Here is a 17,892-nt window from a genome sequence, read left to right as displayed (position 1 = left end):
ATTAGGAACCCAAGTCTCTGTTTCTTCAATTACCCAAACCGAATAGACCTTATCTTTCCTTTGACGACTATCTTTTCCTCAATTCAACATCCACTTTTCGTTAATACAAAGCATCTTCCGGTAGAATTATCCATATCTTGCCAAGAGAACTCTGATGGACATACAATGGTTCCAAATAATTCTCCAATTTTATCAAAGAGTGCACTATCCTGAAGTATAATGGGTAGACCAACCAATGTTAGACTGAAAACTCGATCAAACATAACCTCCTGGCCATTCCAAATCGAAGCCTTAGAGAGAACCGTCCCAGACCTGCACATTTGCATTCAAGAAATCTAGTGCCAGTTCATGGTTATTGAAAATGAACAAAATCTTTAGACCACCAACTTACGAAATCGTCGTGTCAGGAAATCTGGACTCATTCAAACAACAGCCTAGATTCACATAACGCCTGAATACTCTTAGCCACACCAAGGACAACCCTACCCTTCACCTGATCGGGATAGCATAAATTGGGATTATTCAACACAATCTCCTTCTTAGGTAGACCAGGCTTACACGGACCACCCTTTTCCACAGCTTCTTTGTAGGAAACCCCTGACTGTTTGAATGCCTGAAACTCCACTCTATTGTCTCTATTCCCCACTGGCATCGGCATCTCCTGACCAGCCGGAGTACCCCTTATCTTCACCTCGAAGACAACACCTCATTTGTCAAATGTTGCCACCGAAACGGCCACCTTCGCTTCAAAAATCTTAATGCCATTCAACCACTCTGTAAACAGCAGCGAATTCGTGGCCCCCTTAAACCCAAACCCATTCCCAAGATCCTTTTTCTTCACCATATATGCATCATACATGTCTCCTCGATCCCTGAAGGCACCCCATAAATATGAGGTTGAGGTGCCTACAAGAATGTTTGATACCGCGAATGTTGCTACTCAACCACCATCGGAATTTTTATGCCGCGAGACCACTGGCTACTCCATCTATTTTGACTAATTAAGGCATGCTTTAATGCTTGGTGTCCAAAATTCAAAACATGTGATAGAGAGAGAAAATATTCTAGAGAGATGTAGGGGAGAAAGTGTGTGTAGGTTTTGACAATTTAATAGTAAACGCATTTCTAATTATATTAAATTATATCGAAACAGAAGTCAAGCAGACAACAAGCTGCACCGTTACCCTTTTTGAATTGCAAAACCTAATCTTTTAAAAACTACCCTCACAATATCATTAATTATCAATACACACACACATACACACACACACATATATATATATATATATATATTAACAGCGTTCGAAACTACCATCAATACCTGATTGAGTATTTCTGAGACGGGATGTCAACCGCATATACTGATTTTGATGCTTCAGATCTAACTCACATATTAACACCATCAATGAGGAAACCCACCACTAGGAGGAAATCTCCTTGACTCAAGTTTCGAATATGAAACCATAAGATCTCAAATCTTAACAAACACTCTCATGTTATTGGATCATAAGACCAACTGCAAATAAAATGGTAATTAAACTAATTTGTTTATAAATCATTCGCTAATAGGAAATTACTATAGTTGGTAGACGTCGATATAATACATAACTACTACTTATTAATCGTTCACTTTGTTGGGTTTCAGTGGTGATCAGTCAAAATTTTATTTATTAAACCCGGTTTAATAAATGTGACAAATAATAATTAATCGTATTAATTAATAAATGCGCAGCGGAATATAAACGAGTAATCAGCACCAAAACTAAACCCGACAGGATCCGGTTACATAACCATACGAGCACGGTATTAATATACACTATATTATTTAACTACTGATGAGATAAATAATACCTCGGTTAATGAATAACCGGTTGAGACACCGAGGTTCAACGAACGATGCTAGGTAACGAACCGAACGAGCGAGCGGCAACCGCGATACGCGAAAGCAACACCGACAGTAGCTTCCGGACAGCAGCGACAACAGACGGGTGGCGTACGGACAGCAGCGGTAGCAGCCGGGTGGCGTGCGGCAGTAGCGGCAGCAGCGGGTGTTTTGCTTTAGCGACGGTCGGTAACGATCGTAGTAATGACGGCTGGACTTTGGTTGCGGCGGAAAGTTCATTGCCTCTGTTTTTTGTGTCACGATCTATATATGTATGTATAGATCTCCAATTTACTTATGGATTCAATTATGGAGTAATCTCCAAGTCATGGGATTTATTACTATTTTTAGATAATCTCATAATCTTATATTTATTAATAATAAATTCTAACCGGTCCAAAGTCCAACTCGTTCCAACTTTCGTTTAAAGTCCGAACCAGTATATTTAATTAGTAAATAAACTTTATTATTTATAACCATTATAAATAATAATTCCGCGTAATTAGATTCGGCATTTACCGGTTAAACAATTTAAACGGATTTTAGTTCGTTGCCCAAGATGTAACTCTCACGGGTCGTAACTCGGTCGGTCGCGTTAAATTAACCGAACCGATCCACTATTTCCAACAGTCTCCCACTTGGACGGCTTTCGGTTAAGTTCCTTAACGCAGACAACCAGCGGTGCTCTAGCTACACATGGCTGCCCCCAACAAGTTATGACACTTTAAAGTCATTAACCAAAACATCTTGGAATACACTATTGCAATACAATGAGCTTATGGTAATCGTTGTCATCTATCCTTTCTGTATAAGACATCAATTGAACAATGAGACATGGATCATATTCAATCTCATATGACGTTCAATCATTATTGTTCTCGATTTAGAATCAAAGTGGTCCAATAAAACACATAGTAAGTTTGGGTGAGGCCTCACACTTTAACAGTTTGAATCAACGAGGGCGCCAAGATGTCTAACTGTTACATATCATGTAAGAGTACAGAATCCCATCTTGATTACATACAACTCCCACTGAACTTCAGATCATTCCCAACCAATGCCTTTATAGCTGGCAGTTACGCGACATCGGTTGACACTGATCAAAGAGTAACCTTTAGTAAACGAAAGTTCTAATATATATCTCAGGTCTAAGGATACTAAATGAGTATACCAATATCAAAACATCTTACGACTAAGATCCATGAAGATGTTTGATGCGAGTTACATCCAACGTCTTTCATAATGAGGTCTGTGAGTTTGGAAGTCAACTCCTTGAGTCTAAAGTCAGAATAGTCTTAACAGAGTCGTTCCCACTAGTCTGACCGACTACGGATAATTTAGAATATAAAATTCATGGATTAAACGTATTAAAATCGAACACAGTTATATTATTCAACATTTGCATTTAACCATTAAATCAAAAGAGAACTTAAAAGTATAACTGTTTAAATGTTCACACATCCAAATACTAAATCAAAACAAACTACTAGTTAGTCTAAGACCGATAGCATCTCTGTGATGATTATGCTTGTCCTGAGTCATCGGCTTAGTGAACGGGTCAGCTAGGTTTTGATCTGTGTCTACTTTGCTTATTATGATGTCTCCTCGTTCCAGTATATCCCGTATATAGTGAAACTTACTTAGAATGTGCTTGGCCCTGTGATGAGATCTGGCTCTTTGGATTGAGTAATGGCTCCTGTGTTATCACAGATTACGTCGATCGGTTTCCGAAAACTTGGAACCAGGTCGAGGTGGGCTATGAATTTCTTCATCCAAGCAAATTTTGAGCGAGAAACATCTCGGTCATTCTGGAAGCTAGCATCAGTGTAACACCTTACAGTGAGCTCCTCTTCCACTCCTCCAAACACTAAGAACATATCCCTTAACCATGGGAACAACTCCTTTCTTGGAGTTATCCATTGAGAAGCATGCCATTACTTTGTCTATGTATGTACTTTGACTCATCCCTAGAAGCTGCTTAGACCTATCTCGGTAGATCTTTATTCCAAGAATATAAGTAGCTTTACCAATATCTTTCATTACGAAAGATCCCAACCAGTTCTTAACTTCTTTAAGATAGGAATGTTGTTTCCAATGATCATAATATCATCCACATACAGGATGATGAATGATATAGTGCTCCCACTAGCCTTTCTATGAACACAAGACTCATCTTCATTCTGACAAAACCAAACTCTTTGATTTTCTAATCAAAACAAAGATTCCATCTGCGAATGCTTGTTTGAGTCCATAAATGGATTTATTCAGTTTGCACACCTTGATCGATTTGATCATAGCAATGGACGAGAAGGTTTCACTAAAGTCAACACCTTGAGTTTGAGTGAAGCTTTTCGTTACTAGCAGTGCTTTATAGGTGTATATTCCATGCATGTTGGTTTTCGTTTTGAAAATCCACTTGCGCCCTACTGCCCGACATTTGGGGGGGGGGGTAGCTCAACCATGTTCCAGACTTGATTGTCATGCATAGATTGCATCTCGGCGTTCATGGCATCTTGCCATTTCTCAGATTCTGGATCTAAGATAGCAGATTTGTAATTAGCAGGTTCGTCGCTTGACTCGGCTACTAAGAGGACTTCGGGACCATCTAGATGCCATAGGTATTTAGAATTTGGTACGCGAGTCCTATTACTTCTGCGAACGCTTGTGTTTATGTCCGATGTATCAGCAACAACAACTTGTGGATCAGACGTTCCAACTTCCTCAGCAGTTGTTTGTGGTTCTTGAATTTCTTCAAGATCGACAATATTATTTCCAGTTCCTTGATCGAGAATTTCCTTCTTGAGAAAGTGGCCCTTCCTTTTGATAGAAATCACATTTGTATCAGGATGGAAGAAATAATATCCGCTTTGGTTATAGTATCCGAAGAAAATAACTTTTACGCTGCAATGATCGAGCTTGTCATCAGAATCACTGGTGACATATACATCACATCCCCATACTCTAAGGAAAGACAAATTGGGTTTATGCCCATGCCATATCTCATATGGGGGTTTTGCTTAACTTTTTAGTTAGAGCCAGATTGACAATGCGGGCGGTGGTCATAAGGGCAAAGCTCCAAAAGAAGTGAGGCAAGTTAGTTCTACACATCATCGATCGGACCGTGTTTAGCAAGGTTCGATTTCTCCTCTCGCTCACGCCATTGTGTTGGGGGTGTGCCAGGTGGAGTGAGTTGTGAAACAATTCCACGCTCTTTTAGATGATTTATGAATTCTGAGCTGAGATACTCTCCACCTCGATCTGATCAAAGCATTTTAATAGTTTTTCCGAGTTGGTTTTCCACTTCGTTTTGAAACTCTTTGAACTTTTCAAAAGTTTCATGTTTGTGTTTCATAAGATACACATAAGCATATCGACTGTAATCGTTAATAAAAGAAACGAAGTATCTTTCATGATTTCTAGATATGGTTCTGAAAGGGCCGCAGACATCAGTATGCATGAGTCCTAGCAGATCCTTTGCTCGTTCATTCTTATGAGTGAAGGAGTCTTTGGCGAGTTTTCCAGCTAAGCAGGATTCGCAGTCATCAAAAGAGTCTGTTCCTGTGGATTCAAGAATCCCTTCGGATTGGAGTCTCTTAACTCGTGCCTTGCTTATGTGGCCAAGTCGGCAATGCCATAGAAATGTATCATTGATGCCAGATTTGATACATTTAGAAAGATTATATACATTATTGTTTATTTGAACATCAATCTCATAAATACCATTTCGAGGTTTAGCCTCAAAATAAAAGACATCATTCAAGTAAGCAAAAAATAGCAATACCATTAAAAACGTACTTAAATCCTTGTTCAAATAGTAAAGAAACTGAAATAATGTTTCTGGTCAAACCATGTGCAAACAAACAGTTATTCAAAGTAACTACAAGGCCAGATGGACAAACAAAACGATATGTGCTAGTTGCAAGAACTAGGACTCTCTTCCCATCACCAACGATGAGTTCCATGCTGCCTTGTTTCAGCTTCTTCCAGTTTTTCAGGCTCCTGCAAGACATTAACGATGTGGTAACCACATTCGGTATCAAATACCCATGTGTTGCTAGAGACAGTGAAAAGTTCAATAACGTAAATGGAAATACGTTTAGAGGAACTTTCACCATTGGTCCTCTGCCTTTTCAGCTCAGCAAGATAGTCAGGACAGTTACGCTTCCAGTGTCCCATTTTGTTGCACCTGTAGCACTGGCGCTCCTCAGGAGGCGGCGGTGGTACCTTTGCAACACCTTTGTTAGTGTTGGTGACATACTTGGCAGCAACAGTAACCTTTTTCTTGCCTTTACCGTTATTACCCTGGTTCTTGGGTTTAGGCTTCTTGACACCAGCAGATCGAACCATAAGAACTTGATTAGTCTTAGTACGGATATTCATCTCAGCCGTTTTGAGCATTCCATGAAGCTCCGACACTGTCTTTAGCCAGCCATTCATGTTGAAATTCATTACGAACTGGTCGTAAGAGCTAGGAAGAGAGTTCAAGATGAAATCCGCTGCCATTTCATTTGACAGGGGATAATCAAGTTTCCTTAACTGTTTGATGTACCCTTTCATTTTGACGACATGCGCACTAACAGATGATCCCTGTTCCATTCTGCAGCTTATAAGCTGCTTCATGGTGTCATAGCGTTCTTGACGGGCTTGTTTCTGGAACATGCCCTTGAGTTGCTCCAACATCTCATAGGCACCAAAATCTTCCAAGCCTTTAGCAAGCTCATAAGACATGGTGGCTAGCATAATACAGGCGACTTTAGCAGAGTCGTCTATATGCTTGTCAAGAACCTCTTTGGCAACAGCAGTATTGTTTTCAGGCTCGGTTGGAACAGGTCCATCGAGAACATAGTGCTTCTTTGCCATCTTGAGAACAAGTCCCAAATTGCAGTGACATTCAAGAAAATTGGTGCCATTCAGCTTTTCTTTCTCAAGAATAGCCTTGAGAGTGAATGAGAAGTTATTATCAATTGACATCTGTTAAATAAGCAAAAAGTAATTTAATTAGTATTTTCGATGTTTTAATCCTATTATCAATGACCCAATAACATTAACAAAATAGGAACTTGAGAATCTGGCTTCCAGTTACTAATGGCAGCTGTAGCACACAACATTAGTAAGTGGTTAGGCAGATAGACAACGATTGTCAATTGTGAATAAATCACAACTCTCAGTTATGAGGCCTATTAAGACAACACTTGTCTAAGTAGATACGTTTAGCCTCATCTATGCCCACCTTAGTCTCCAGACAGCTGTAGCACGTAACAGGAGAGTAAAGTAATAGTCGTCCTAGTATAGTCACTCGTAAAAGGGTCGGATGTGTCAACGAAACCCTTTCACCTTGAAGGGATATGCTAGAAATCAAGTGCGGTGATGTAGCTCCAAACACTTGAAGTTTCGTAGTATACCTCAAGTGTGGCTTATAGTAGGATGGCATAGACTATTGAATTTAAAATTGGGATTAAATTTAAATATTACCGAATAGAGTAAAATTTCAGTTTTACTGTATTAATCGGGACAACTTGATGAACCCTTTCATCTCTCAGGACACTTAGTTTTATATAACCTATTAAAACTAAGTTTGTCGCGATATAAATAACCAACTTTAAGTTAATAGTTACCTATTAAGTTATTTAATTTTGGAAAAACAAATTTAGTTTAATTTTGCAAAACATGATTGGTTATTATTTGTTTAAAAGACAAAAATTTGACAAGTTATAAAACCCCTTTTAGAACTTGTTTTATTATGATTGTTTTTAATATTTTAAAACTCCTAATATATATATATATATATATATATTGGTGTGAGTTGGTTATTATATAACAATTATAAATAAACAACCACAAAAGAAATAAATAAATATGTAAATCTATATGGCCAATAATTATTCGATCTTGCTAGAGCCTATTAGCAAGACCGAACGGGTCACGGGGTTATAACACACAAACAACCACAAGGATGGACTTGCGTGCATCCAATCGTCGTCTTGAGCAACTCCCACTGACTTCGTGATTTCCGTTTAGTTTCATGGTCTTTGTCTTCGGGTCTTCGTTTATTACAATATTTATAAATGAAATACAATATTACAAAAATAAATATAATAAAGGAAAAACCCTAACTATTACAAATTTGAACCGTCCATATGGCCAAAACCAAAAACCAAAACATCACAAACAACCACAAACACGGTCGAGCCAGATTTACATATTGCATAACAAACAACCAAAATTTGGGCAAACTTTTGGTCAAATAAAACAAAATAAAATTTTGACCAAAATATAAAGTTGCCCTAAAAATTAATTAGACCAGAAACTTTAAAGCCAGTTAAAGTTTGTGCTCTAATTCCGGTAAAGAGACCGGTATCGACTCGTACGTTGTAACCAAGGCTCTGATACCACTGTTGGGTTTCAGTGGTGATCAGTCAAAATTTTATTTATTAAACCCGGTTCAATAAATGTGACAAATAATAATTAATCGTATTAATTAATAAATACGCAGCGGAATATAAACGAGTAATCAGCACTAAAACTAAACCCGACAGGATCCGGTTACAAAACCATACGAGCACGATATTAATATACACTATATTATTTAACTACCGATGAGATAAATAATACCTCGGTTAATGAATAACCGGTTGAGACACCGAGGTTCAACGAACGATGCTAGGTGACGAACCGAACAATGCGAGCGGCAACCGCGGTACACGAAAGCAGCACCGACAGTAGCTTACGGACAGCAGCGACAGCAGACAGGTGGCGTACGGACAGCAGCGGTAGCAGCCGGGTGGCGTACGGCAGTAGCGGCAGCAGCGGGTGTTTTGCTTTAGCGACGGTCGGTAACGATCATAGTAATGACGGCTGGACTTTGGTTGCGGCAGAAAGTTCCTTGCCTCTGTTTTTTGTGTCACAATCTATATATGTATATATAGATCTCCAATTTACTTATGGATTCAATTATGGAGTAATCTCCAAGTCATGAGATTTATTACTATTTTAAGATTATCTCATAATCTTATATTTATTAATAATAAATTCTAACCGAGTCCAAAGTCCAACTCGTTCCAACTTTCGTTTAAAGTCCGAACCAGTATATTTAATTAGTAAATAAACTTTATTATTTATAACCATTATAAATAATAATTCCGCGTAATTAGATTCGTCATTTACCGGTTTAAAAATTTTAAACGGATTTTAGTTCGTTGCCCAATGTGTAACTCTCAGGGTCGTAACTCAGTCGGTCGTGTTAAATTAACCGAACCGATCCACTATTTCCAACAGTAGGAGGAAATCCCCTTGACTCAAGTTTCGAATATGAAACCATAAGATCTCAAATCTTAATAAACACTCTCATGTTATTGGATCATAAGACCAACTACAAATAAAATGGTAATTAAACTAATTTGTTTATAAATCATTCGCTAATAGGAAATTACTATAGTTGGTAGACGTCGATATAATACATAACTACTACTTATTAATCGTTGACTTTTCATGTAGGTATTAAAGCAAATTCATGCTAGTAACTTGGTAAAAATCTAGAAATTTTTCGTTGGCAGAAAACTAGATAAAGTAACGAATTGGATGACATAATCGCAATCCGTTAAGCGTGATTTGGATATATATATATATATATATATATATATATATATATATATATACTAGTACGAGTGCCCGCGCGTTGCGACGGGACAACATAAATTGGTTGACGGCGTTTTGATCCGTTATGGTGCCAACATTAGTTGCGAGTTGCCGGTGGAGGGAGGCAAACGACCCTCTTGCCCAAACTACTGCTTTTAACCAAATTCCAAACTACAAACCTTTTATAAATTCAACTATAACATAGTGCATTTGACAAATATTGGTTACCCCATATTTGGTTTTATGCGATTTATTTTTGTATATATTTCTAGCGTTGAAGCCACGCTTCATGACAAGGTCGTAGGATTCTCATTGATTATCCTTGTGTAGTTTAATTAATCTCCAAACTTCATTATGAGAGAGAACAAATGACATTTGATTTAATACTTTTATAATGTAAAGTTCAAGTCTTGTAAAAAGTAATAGTAATACACTTATAACATTAACAAATGATGATCTTCAAGCCAAGCACAAAAAAGAAAGAACTCTTCGAATATATTTTTGTATAAAGAATGATATAGCTTTTTACACAACTTATAGCAAAATCTCTCATAAATAGACATGCAAAGAAGTAATTGCTTTACTTGGATGCAAAACCGGGACTTCTCCGCTGCAGCAGAGATTCGGTCGTATGGGTTTGGTTCGTTATCCTACCAGCATTTAACATAGAAAAATTTATTCGTTATAGTTTACGATACGAAACATGAGAAATTAAATAACATAATAATTGTGTTATTTCAATAACTATTAAATTGTGTTATTTGTATAAAGATTAATGATTAATATATGGTGATTCTATCTGGTCATTACCGAAACACAATTTAGGCTTTGATATTTTAGCAAAACACCTATATTTTGGTAGAAAGTATCTACTGCGACCAACAAAAAAAAGCAAATTTCATATTAAAAACTAAGCAGAAATAATAACTTGAAAGTTATACTTAGGAACATACAGCTAAAAAATAATTTTCTCATAGATAATGCACAAATAGGCCTGCCAATAAATGAACCGAAAGAATATGAACAGGGCTTGTTCATGTGTTGTTCGTTTAAATTTAACTAAAAGAAACAATCAAACAGGAACAACTAAATTAAATGGCTTACAGGCATTGGAACACCCTTGGTCTCTTCGCTTCTGAATTCACAAAGAAACCATCGATATGTCTTGTGCAATATTCCTTCAAAAGGGAAACAAGATGTTTAAAAGTCAACAAAACGGTCAAACTTGTATCAAAAACTGAAAGAGAAAAAAATTATCAAACTTTGTAAGTTTCTAACCCGGTAAGCTTCTGGCCTTTCAGCGTCTGCATTTCCATAAAATACCACATATTCCGTATCCGTTAACATCAAGTCGTGTCAAGTAATAGTTTGGGCCTATCTTTATACCTAATCGCAACAACCAAATAATCTTTATGAAACCAATTCACAATACAATACCAACATAAAAGAGTTCAGAGTTGACCTTTGAAAGTCAAACGATTTCGGTTCCAACTTCATATTCAACAAGAAATACCTTTTTCTTTGTATTATACTGAAAGATTAAGAATAATAGTATACGCTGTAAATTTATGACGTCAGTCATAATTATTAGAAATTGTAAATAAGAATGAAATTAAAAACAGATGTCACAAATATGTTACATAGTGTTAGGCCTATAAACGAACTGAACAACGTTCATGAACCATTCGTCGAGAAGTTTGTTCATTTAAATTCACCTATTTTCGTTCGTTTACGTTTAATTATGTTTGTTAGTTTCATTTATTTGAGTTGTCAGTTTACGTTTACTTATGTTTCTTGGTTTTCATTTAGTTAAGTTCGCTCGTTTGCATTTATTTAAGTTTGTTAGTTTACATGCTTTAATTGTAAATCCCGCTACAATTTAGTCTCGTTTTAATAACTTTCTCAGGCCCAACTCTTTGTTCACATTTACATTTAATTGGTTTTAGCTCAGTTTTGTTTGTTCATATATTTTTAGATATGTTCGTTCATCAATGTTTATAAACCATTTGTTTATATTTTTTAATGAACTAACATGAACATATGAGCTTTAAAAAAGAATAAACACAAACAACTTTGTTTAGCTACTCATGTTCGATTGTTTGTTCAGTTAACGTAAGCAAACGAACACAAACATCATCCATTTGTTTACGTTTGTGAACCGTTCACGTATACTATTAACAGACAAAACATAAACAAACACGAACACATTAATTTTCTTAACGAACGAACACGAACAAGAAGCTCTATTTGTTTAGTTGCTCATGTTCAAGAAACATTCATAAGAACACTTTCCTTGCCTTGCTGTCATAGTCAATCTTGGACAAACCAGCTCACTCGCCAAGGGTGTTTGCACTGAGAACGGTTACCAAACTGACATGATGTCCATTGGCTCACATAGAGTGGGTGTTGGTGCCTCAACAGGAACAACACCTTCTTATGTTGCTTTGTTTTCGGTTGATAAGATCTTCCCGTATTTACTTAATAGAAAGCTGAAAAAAAGTATTAAACGAGGCTTACCGTCATAAAATTCATCAATCATAAACTGAAAGAACGGCTATCGAATAACCTAATTGCTGGCCAATTGCAAATCAACTGTGACGACCATATAAGCAAGAAAACCATAAATTAACAATTTTAAGCTGGAAAGATAGTCTTTAAATTGGAAAGAAATATATTTAATACCTGACGGTGGTGAGACCGGAGATGATAAGTCGAACTTAATCAGATTAGGCGTGTCTATGTGAATCGTCTGCTGAAAAGCGGTGGCAGAAGGATCATAGATATTGCTGACACAACGAACCCAAAGGCAAATATGTTAATGCAAAAAGTCAAAGACTTTAAATTCGACTTTTATGCTCCAATGATCATATGCAAATGTTCTTGTTTGCAACTCAAATGAAATCTTATAACATCCTCTCTAATTTCATATCCAGATTTAAGATAACCAATTCTAATGATGCAATATTGAATTTTTAAACCCAATCCTCAAATTCATCACAAAATCAACCTCTTCTATTATCAGTCACCAAATCTACATAATACTCTTCATATAAAACATCAAGCAAAATTCAAAACATAATTCAACGATTTCACATAATATTGCTACAACATGATTATCGATACAACGAAATCATACACAATGACACACCAAAAAGCACACGATTAGAAGAAGAAGAATGAAGAGATTTTCTCCAGAAATCCCAGCAACTGCTTACAAGTTTCAAATGCTCTTCAATTGAACCGAGTGGGGTATTCAATAGCTTATGGAGGTGAGTAATCGCTGGGGGTTTAGATTGAAACCGATTGGGGCATATTCCGGCAGCCTAACTTTATAATTTCTTCAATTGCAAATGAATACAACAAGGTGAAAGACAAAGCATAACTGAACCAAATACATGCGAATGATGAACCGTATGTTTGAATCGGAATGATTGAGATTTGGGGAAACTGGGGACTTGTTAAAAGCTGCTAGTAACAGACTTGCTAATGATTATTAATTGCGGTAACAAATAACGGACGATGCCTTTAATGCACCCGAGATGAAAACGTTATGCTTGAGTACGCCGGAGATGGCAATAGGCCGGTTACTTGGTAGGGAATAATAATACACAACGTCTTACGGAGAGAGAAAGTAGGTAGTTGAAAGGCCTCCTATCTGTTTTATAGATTAACCAGCAGGAGAGCTCGCGCATTGCAGCGGGTGCCGCAAATGAAGTTAGATTCATAATAAATGTGGATTACTATCGCAACTAATTAAATATCAACATTTGGCAGCGATTTAATAAAAAACTTAACGTTGTTAGTTTTAATTTTGTTTTGTATTATGATTCAATCCATTCCTAGTTTTAAACCTTTTATTCAGTCCATCCAAAAATAGTCGTATTAGTTCGTACGGTGTATAGTACACTAATTCCACCCGTTATTGAGCTCCTACATCAAGTGTACATCATTTAGTCGGGTATGAAGATCGGGGTTTGCAATTTAAAAAGGGATAGCGGCGCAACTTGTTGCTCGCTTGCCTTCTGTTTCGATGTAATCACTATTTTGGTATTGCAGAATCTTTTTATTTTCATATTTATAATACTTTATTGCATAGCCAAAATAAATCCAAAATCTCCGAATAGCGAAAAATGAAATTTTAATAAGATGTTAATCATTCTAAACTAATAATATCTTATCATAAAGACATGTTTTGCATCATATAATATATATAAAAAAAGTATAATATATACAAAGAAATAAACAAAAAATGGTATTAAGTTTTTTTGCACACACAGGATCAAAAGCTCAGAAAGAATAGTAGTTTTTGGGCTAAAAAACATATAAACTTGGACCGAGCTTCTCAATATTCTAGATATTATCCAATTGTGATTCATGTCAGAAAGAAACAATATTTATTAAATTCATCAACCTCAACGCACGCTTTCATTAAAGATGACCCAATCCACTTTGCTTACATATAGTTCTAACCTACACATATTTTGACCGGTCAGAGTCCCTGAAGTCTGTCCCATACCAAAATCTATACTTCTTTAAAATAACCAAAACTCATTTTTGCATATAATCCGTTTTAGAACTTAAGAAAGTCCACCTTAGTCATACAAACGATCAACAAAACTACACTTGTAATTAACTCAAATATGTGGCATAAAGTTGCTCATAAAAAGACAAATTAGTAGTGATTTTACATTCAAAAGTGCAGCTATAACTGTTTAAGGCCAGCTTATCAAATATTTGACCTTCAATGGGCTTACTGCTTTTAATATCTCTAAAACATGCGATTCTTTCATCTTCCAAGGAATATTAAAACCAAGCTATTTTAGAAATAAGTTTATAATGTTTTGTTCGACTTTTGGGGTCAAAGACAAACATACCTGTTTCATTTCATCAAGACTAATAGCACCATTTTTGTCTATATCAATTGCATAAAATTGATCTGAGATCCGCTAGCTGCTCTTCATCAAGTGTTCTAGCCAAAGCCTACGCAATAATATCAAGTCTTAGAAAATATTGTTAGATAATTGTTATCACCTTTATAATATGAGAGAAATACTTTCCTGTAGAGCAAATTGTTTTAGCGACTATATTTTAAAAATTCACGCATGTTTGATAGAACTGAAATGTCGAGAGGAATCTCAGATGCATTTCTACCTTCTCGTACCCACGGGTGTGCTGTAAAACGCATACTCAACCATTAGGTTACTTAATGGTTAATATTAAGAGAAAAAGAGTAAACAATTGAAGATGGATTATAATAAACAGATGTTTGAAATATAATGGTTGGATGTGATTCAGCTCATAAATAAACATGAACAAGAAAAAGAAACATACAGAGCCAGCACAACAGTAAGTCGCGTACGAGGATTTTCACAAGCAATTTTTTACAAAAGCTATGGCACTCGGGCTTATGGCACTCGGGCTTATGTTAGGCCATGGTTTGCGATGAAAATCAGGTTTGTTTTGTAACACCTATAAATTCATAGCAATATTGTAAAAAACTAATATATCATTAATATATATATATATATTACTAAAAGCAATTTAGCTCTTTAAAAATCCCATTTTCAGATTTATCCCAAAAGGGGCGACGCCCACACAGTAGAATTTATGTGATAACGCCTATACTCCAAACACCTGATTAGGGCCCCGATTTACGTTTCAATACTTCAGGAGCAACATAATACGCACTGCCAAACATATCTATAAACTTCTTTCCTACAAATAATACAAAAGGTTTCTGTATTAATATACATCTAGACCTACAAACGAACCAAAAGAACATGAAAGGAGCCCGCTTGTTTATCTTTAATCCTACACAAACACGAACAATTAGTCGAATTATTTTTTTATATTCGTACATGTTCGTGTTCATTCATGCCTCTTCATTAAAAATCTAAATGAGCAGTTCTCGAACGTAAACGAGCACAACTGAACAAACATAAACAAGCAAAAATGAACACAAACGGACAAGCTGGATACATTAAGTATCCAATAATGTACAAAGAATAAAAGAACATATATGAACGAATGTTCACGAACGAAATATGTTTACATGTTCATTCGTAATTAAATGAACAAAAGTTTTTGTTCATGTTTGTTTGTTTATTAAATAAACGAAAATAAACGAACTTTCCACTGAATGCTCGGTTCGTTTACAGGCCTAAGTATATCCATATGACTAACTAAATATGTTGAAAATATAACTCCCGTCAGTTTTACTAAACAGTGATTAAGATTTGGTGCTATTTTTGTACTCCGCAAACTTTAGTTGTATTTACCATATATTATACATTTACACTAGCCTGGTCTTATGAAGTCTGATAGACCAAAATCTGTAGCCTTTTAACTGTAAGTTGTCCTCACCCGACTTGAAAAGAAAATTCTATAAAATACAAGACAAGGTTAGCATCAACCTATGAACTGCGGGTCAATGTAAGGCGGTCCGTATTATTATGTGTTATCATACCTCTGGTTTCATGTCATGGTGTACCAAACTGTGTAAATGGACATTCTGCAGCAACTTTAAGCATTTGCGTTACAACAATTGCTGCATCTTTCTCTGAGCAACAGTTATCTTTCCTGCAATATGAGGCTGTTTGATTTTTGTGGGCAAAAAGAATAACATTTGACTTCAAGATTGATAAAAGCTAAAAAATTTATGCCAAATTTTTAATATAAATTTGACTTCAAGTTAGCATTTGACACACTAACTATTTATAAAAATATAAATCAATCTGAGCAAAACTCTTTCATGGTCAAACCCAACCCGACATGCTTTAATATTAAAACTAACACATGTTTTGACTCGTTACCCGTTCACATGTGAAAGCATCCTTCATTATATGGAAAATTCACATATAAAGTGTAAAAAGATTAGATACCACCATGTGATATAAAGATTATTATGATTACCAAATTACCCTTGCATCCGTTATAAAGTTTTAGTTACTGTGTTTGGATTTAACAGATAGCCGTAGGGTGTGTAATGTGTTTCACAACAAGTGAAAAATGTACATTAGAAGGAATTGTTGTTATAAGAGCAGCTGGTCATTATGATTACATGAATATCATAAAATCCAGCATAGAAACAAAAAACATGTGTATACAAGAATTGAGTCATGTATAAACCTTGGAAAGAACTTTGAAGAACACGTGACAGTTCATAGCTTACTTAAGCAGTAGCTTCGGCTTTCTCTTCATACTCCTGTGGTGGTTGAAGAGTGCAGATCAGGTTGCGGTCTCCATACACATTGTCAACACGGCCTGTCACATAAAGACACATCACAAAATAAGTTTCTTCTGAAAACAAAAAACATAGGCTTTTTAGGCGTGTTTGCATATACATGTTTTGAAGGTTATTATGTGATTTTGAATAATCATAATCAGTGGTAACAACCAGTTGCTGAAGATAGTATACAAGACACACACACACATGTACATTTATATGTATAAAGAGAGAGAGAGAGAAACGAACATGTAGTTGGCCAGAACTTGGCAACATGAAGCCATGGAGCAGGGTACACTGCATATTTTCTAGAATACGGTTTTGTCCACGTGTCGGCCATGAGTAGTTGTGGCGGGTGAGGAGCGCCCTACAAACATAATAATTTCTCTAAGACAACTAACAAAATTCATGAATAATATTCTCCAAAACAATCATAATCTAATTGCTAAAAGTACCTTGATGACATTGTTGTTAAGATCAACTGTTCCTCTCTCAATCTCTGCTAATTCTTGCCTAATGGAGATTAAAGCATCACAAAACCTGTCCAATTCAGCCTACAAATAAAAAATTACACACTTTTAAGTAAAATAAATATTTAAACTTTAATAATAATAATAATAATAATGTAAACTTTAGTCTCTCCATCATACCTTGCTTTCACTTTCGGTTGGTTCAATCATGAGTGTTCCTGGAACTGGCCATGACATTGTTAGACCGTGAAACCCGTAATCAATAAGGCGTTTACCAACATCTTCGGGTTCTATTCCAGCAGTAGCCTGAATGTGATTGAATGTACTGTTTAGTCTATAGGTCTTAAAATAAACGGTCATGATTAATCTATTTACTTGACTGTATTAATCATAAATAAACTATGACCTAAAACTCTTTAGAGGCATCTCGACTACCACCATGCAATCATTTAACCATGACATAGGCTACTGCAATGATAACCTAAAAAGACATTAGCATTAGCTCAAAAAATTACCATACCAACATTAAAACCAAAGCTCACTCACTGTTACACACATATATTGTATAAAAAAATGCAATGTCGAACCCACAAAACATGTGTTGAATGAATATAGGCATACAACAATTGTAAACACGCATGAAATTCCCAAATCAGAAGGAAAACAACTCACCCGTCCGT

Source organism: Bidens hawaiensis, unplaced genomic scaffold (genome assembly GCF_021521415.1).
Source record: "Bidens hawaiensis isolate Kalapana, Puna unplaced genomic scaffold, B.hawaiensis_p1.1 tig00043000_1, whole genome shotgun sequence".
NCBI classification, from domain to species: Eukaryota; Viridiplantae; Streptophyta; class Magnoliopsida; order Asterales; family Asteraceae; genus Bidens; species Bidens hawaiensis.
This window is presented reverse-complemented; position numbering follows the sequence as displayed.